This window comes from Mastomys coucha, unplaced genomic scaffold (genome assembly GCF_008632895.1).
Source record: "Mastomys coucha isolate ucsf_1 unplaced genomic scaffold, UCSF_Mcou_1 pScaffold16, whole genome shotgun sequence".
NCBI lineage: Eukaryota > Metazoa > Chordata > Mammalia > Rodentia > Muridae > Mastomys > Mastomys coucha.
Genome location: NW_022196898.1, coordinates 99534697 through 99540352, shown reverse-complemented (window position 1 = coordinate 99540352; position 5656 = coordinate 99534697). Strand labels below are relative to the sequence as shown.

Here is a 5656-nt window from a genome sequence, read left to right as displayed (position 1 = left end):
AGAGAGAGAGAGATTCAGAGAGACAGAGAGACAGAGAGAGAGACAGAGAGAGAGAGACAGAGAGACAAAGAGACAGAGAGAGACAGAGACAGAGACAGAGACAGAGACAGAGACAGAGACAGAGACAGAGACAGAGATGGAGAGAGAGGGGGGGAGAGAGAGGGAGGGAGGGAGGGAGGGAGGGGAAAGAGAGAGGAGAGAAAGGGGAGAGGAGAGAGAAGAGAGAGAAGAGAGGAGAGAGAGGAGAGAGAGAGAAGGAGGGAGAAAGAGGACAGAGGAGAGAGAGAGGGGAGAGAGGAGAGAGAGGAGAAAGAGGAGAGAGAAGAGAGAGGAGAGAGAGAAGAGAGAAAGGAGAAGAGAAAGAGGGGGAGTGAGAGAGAGGAGAGAGAGGGAGGGGGAGAGAGATAGGAGAGAAAGGAGAGGAGAGAGAGAGAAGAGGAGAGAGAGAAGAGAGAAAGGAGAAGAGAAAGAGGGGGAGGGAGAGAGAGGAGAGAGGAGAGAGAGGAATGGAGAGAGAGATAGGAGAGAAAGGAGAGAGTGAGAGTGAGAGAGAGGGGGAGGGAGGGGGAGAGAGAGGGAGGGAGAGAAGAGAGGAGAGAGGAGAGTCTGGTTAATTCATCACATAAATGAAGGACATCTAATTCATCACACAAATGAAAGACATCTCTTTAGAAAACTGAATAGTGATTTTTTTTTCATTTTTTATTTGTTGTATGTGTAGAAGTGGATGATGTGTGTATGTGGTATTTGTGTGGGGGTAGTCCATGTGTGTGTGTCATATGTATGTGTGTATGGTGTATATGTTTGGTTCATATACACGAGTGTGTGTGTACATGCACATAATACTTGAATACAGAGGCTAGGTGCCTACTTCTTCTCTCTGCCTTACAGCTTTGAGACAGAGCCTCCCACTTAACTGGACCCTCCCACTGCAGCTAGGCCGACTGGCTGGTGGATTCCTGGACTCTGCCTGTCTTTGTCCCGCAACTTTGGGCTCACAGGCATGCAGAGTCAGACTCGGGGTTTTACATATATGTTGGCCTTTCAACTCAGGTCTTCACCCTTGTGTAAGCTCCTTAACCACTCAGCCAACCCCCTAAAGTATTTTTAAAAATATTCAGATTATATAAAAGAGTTGAGTCATTGTGCCTGTAGCTTGTGAGCTCTTGAGCATCGTTGTACATTTTATTGAAGAGGCGTTTTGAATATTTAACTACTGCAACTTCAGCAAGGAGCTGGTGGCTTGCTCTGTTTATAAATCCTTACTGTGAGGAATGGCTGGGGCAGGCTGTCCACTTGAATGTGGCTAGAAGCTGGTATATCCAGAAACCAGAGACTCAGATGCAGTTTCTTTACAGGGTTCAGAAATTATCTCCGTGGTCTTGGTTATACTGGCCAGTGATTTCCCTCACCAGAAGTGCTTGTGGCCAGGCTGTTTCAGACTTCTGAAAGTACTTTGGAATATTTGCAAACACACAATGAGAAGTCCTGGGATGGAAAATTAATTTCTGTTTTATTTATACTTTATGCACATAGCAAAATTAATTTTATGTTTTGTATCCATTTTATACACAGCCGGAATGTAATTTTATATACCACTTTGAGCGCATGCCCAGATTCTGTCTGCCTGCCATCCATGAGGTCAGGTGTGGAATTTTCTGCTTGTTTGCCGTGTTGATGCTTAGAGTTTCAGATTTGGGAATATTCTGGATTAGAGATCTAAACCTTTATCAGTTTGTACTGTTTGGTACCGAGCAGTTCATCAAATGAGTGGGTGAACCATTTGGTGGTTTCTTCTCTCTTGACATATCTCACAAGCATTTGAGATGGAGGTCTCTCTGCTACACAGATTTGCCTCTAACTCTTGGCTTCAGACAATCCAGCCTTTTGAGTAGCTAGGACCATGTGCTATGTCATCATATCTAGCCAAAACATATATTTAAAAATGTGATTTTAGCCAGGCAGTGGTGGCGCACGCCTTTAATCCCAGAACTTAGGAGGCAGAGGCAGGTGGATTTCTGAGTTTGAGGCCACCCTGGTCTACAGAGTAAGTTCCAGGACAGCCAGGACTACATAGAAAAACCCTGTCTCACAAAACAAAAACAAACAAACAAATAAAACTGAAGCTCCCAATTTCAAAATATTTAATTATTTACTTTTAAAGGGAAAACAACCAAGGTTCTTTTCAGGGCTTTTATTCCTGTCTCTGGAGCCTTCACTCACTTTCCATTTTGAGAAGGGTCTCTCGTGTTCCCAACACTGCATCAAGTACTCCAGGCATCCAGTTGACTGCCCTGTCTCAACTCCCATGTGACTGTATGAGTGCTGGGTTTACAGATACGTACCACTACATCCAACTTCTGATTAAGTGGCTTCCAGAGACCAGTCACCAGGTCATCAGGTGTCCAGGTCATCAGGTCTGGGTGATTTTTATTCATTGAGCCATACCCCACCCCTTGTTACCATATCTTAAGCTTGCCACTCTCATCTCTCCTTTATAGCGGAACTCCATCAGAGCTGCTGTCTGTCTCTAATGGGTTTGTAGCCAGTATCTCCATCTGGGCTCCAAACCTCCATGGCTTCTCATCTCATGTGGAAGAAAATACTCCAGGCCCTGTGTTCATCGCTCTTTCTGCCCCAGCCAGTCTGGCTCTGTGGCTATTTCTTGAGTGCAGGAGGTTTCTGATCGTTGGCTTGGACAGGTTTCTTCTGGCAGCATGCTGTTCCCTCTGGCCAGGCTGACCTGATCATCCCCTCTGAATGGATGGCACCCCTAGTCACTGCCTTGCTTAATGTTCCCCCGCTGCCTTCTGCTGTCCTAGCTGTATGACATTACTTTCTGTCCTGCACCCCCGATAGAGCAAAAGCTCCCCAGGGGCTACAACTTTTGTCTCGTTTGTTTACTGGTACAGCTCCAAGGGCCTAAAAGCTGGGCCTGACCTGGGACATCCTTGGAAACTTTGTTTTGCTTCGAATGTTTTTTGAGTCAGGTCCTGTGCAACCTAAACTATCCTCAAACTCACCAAAGTCCTTTTCCTCGGCCTGGTGATGGCTGGGGTTACAGGTGTGCCCCACCACGTTCAGTTATGTTATGCTGGGGACTGGGGACTGAATCCAGGGTTTTGTGCATGCTGGACAAGCACTCTACCAACTGAACTCTATCCCCAGCTATATCCCTACATCTGTGGTTTTATATTTATTATTAAAATGTATTTGTTGAATGAAAGAATCCTCACAATTTTAATATTTATATTTCTGCATCATTGGCATTAAATGTTTAGATTAATATAGATATTAACCTTTTATATCGTATAGAGGAGTGAGTGCTCTCAGTAAGGAAAATGAGGAACATTATATCTTTAACATTTTCTCTTTATTTTCCGTCTAATTCAGTTTTGTGCGTGCGTGGGTGCAAGCGTGTGTGTGTGTGTGTGTGTGACAAGCACATAAGCTTGCGGGTGCACACATACCTTTCAGTGCACGTGCAGGGATAGAGGGAGATGTTGGTTGTTTTCTTTTATTGATTTCTGTCTCTTGTCCTGAGACATGGTGTCTCACTGAACTGGAAGCTTGCCTTTTTGGCTAGGTCAACCCAGCTTCCAGGACCTGCCTGCCTCTACTCCCAGTCTTACAAGCAGACACAGCAAAGCCCAACCGGGAATTCAAATTCAAGTTTTCATGCTTGCACAGGTTCCTTTAACATAAAAAACAACTTATATTTGTTTAAGGTGTGAAGTGGTATTTAATATATATACTTATATATTAACATATACAATTTAGTATATTGTATTTAGTATATACAATTACTGCAGTCAAGCTAATTAGCATACCCATCTTGTTAACGGTGACATTTGCAGCTGTTTGCAAGCAGAGCCACTTCCTGGTGAGTCACAACATATGGAGAGCTGCCTTAGGAGGCTCCTCAGAAGAAGCTTCTCTTCCCGATGCCGTGGTACTAGCGCCAAGCTCCTCTGGAAGTCAGTACTGTGCGCTTCTGTGTCAGCTCTGGAGAACACGAGGGGTTCTTCAGTCTTTACCATTTCCCAGAGGCACAGATAACTGTCAGGTGGAACAACTGTCCGTCTGGCTCAAACACGTGAACTGCAGGAAGACTGGGGGACCTGGGGTTCACAGACCTGTGGGGAGCTCCCACACCCAGCCACAGAATGCCACAAGGATGATTTCTGAGGACAATGAAGTAAGCCCAGCAGTGTGAGGGAGAAATGCAGCTGATGTCTTGAGGTCGGCTGGTACTTGAGGGGACCTTGGCAGCCTGTTCTTGTGCGGAAACAGAGTGAGGAGGTCAGGTAAACCTCTGCAAGGCTGTATAACACTCCCAGTCGACAGCTTTTCTAAGGTGCATGGCTGTGGGATTGGCCTCGGTTCCTGAGCATGCATGGGCAAACGTGTGCTTTGATGGCCTTGCCCCCAGATCACTACTAAACTCAAAGCCTTCCTTTCTTCTTCCCTCCCTCCTTCCTTTTCTTTTCTTTCTTTTCTTCTTTTCTCCTTCATTTCCATTTGCTTCTGATTTAAGTTTTTATTCTCTGACAGTGTTTATGCACATTGTGTATTTTGGTCAGATGCCCTCCCCTTAGCCTGTCTTGTCCCTTCCCACTGCTGCCTCACATCCCTCCTTCCCAGCAAGCCCCTCTCCTCCTTCATGTCCTGTTTTGTTTTGATCCAGTGAGTTTAGTTGCTTGCATGGGAGATTTACCAGTAGTCGCATTATTGAAGAAAAATGACCCTTGGCCTCCAATAGCTATTAGTTCTCAATATCTCATTTAGCCAAAAGCTGTCTTACACTCTCGTGTGTGTATGTGTGTGTGTGTGTGTGTGTGTGTGTGTGTGTGTAAGTGTAAGAAGGGCTGGGGATTGAACTCAGGACCTTGTGCATGCTAAGCACGTGCTCCACCCATGAGATAAGCCATCCAAAGGTACTTAGGCGTGTATGCATGTATATGGGGCTGAGAGGTCAACTGTAGGTGGCAGTCCTCAGGGACGGCCCACTTTGTTTTTTGAGATAGGGTCTCTTACCAACCGGGAGCCCAGTAGGCTGGATGGCGACTGAGGCCCATGACCCACCTGACTCTACTGCTCTTGCACAGGGGTTTACAAGTGCACATCCCCATGAGTTTTTGTCTTATTTATGTATGCGCGTGCATACTTGTTTGTCTGTATATGCACTGTGTGCATGCAGATGACTGTGGAGGCCCGAAGAGGGCGTTAGACCTGTGGAGCTGGAGTTACAGGTCATGAGCTGCCTAAAGCAGGTTCCAGGAACCAGAGTGTTCTTCAAGAGCAGTGAGTGTTCTTGGCCTCTGAGCCATCTCTCTGGTCACGCCTCCCCATGTGGGCTCATGGGAATGGAGTCAGTTCTACATGCGTGCGTGGTGGGTGCTTTACCGTTCCTGCTCTCTCTCCTGACCTCCATGCCCATCTTTTTAGCCCCTCACCAAGACCCCAACGCTCCCCTGGGAATGCAGTCTCAGCAGTGTTCTCATTTAGTATACGAAGGACTGAACTTTGGGGCATAACTCCTGGTGGCCTCGGGATGAGCCTCACTGACGGTCATCAGTGCTGGGTTCTATATGTGTGTGTTCTACAGAACTCACTCCACCAATCTTCTGCCTACTATTCGTTCCCTGATTCCTCC

At 46.4% G+C, this 5656-nt stretch overlaps 1 protein-coding gene across 1 annotated transcript in view; it reads left to right on the top strand.

Moving 5' to 3' along the window:
* The window catches only part of Gipc2 (GIPC PDZ domain containing family member 2), an 80017-nt gene that overhangs the window by 8939 nt on the left and 65422 nt on the right, over positions 1–5656 (top strand). The gene's annotated exons all lie outside the window — the stretch shown is intronic.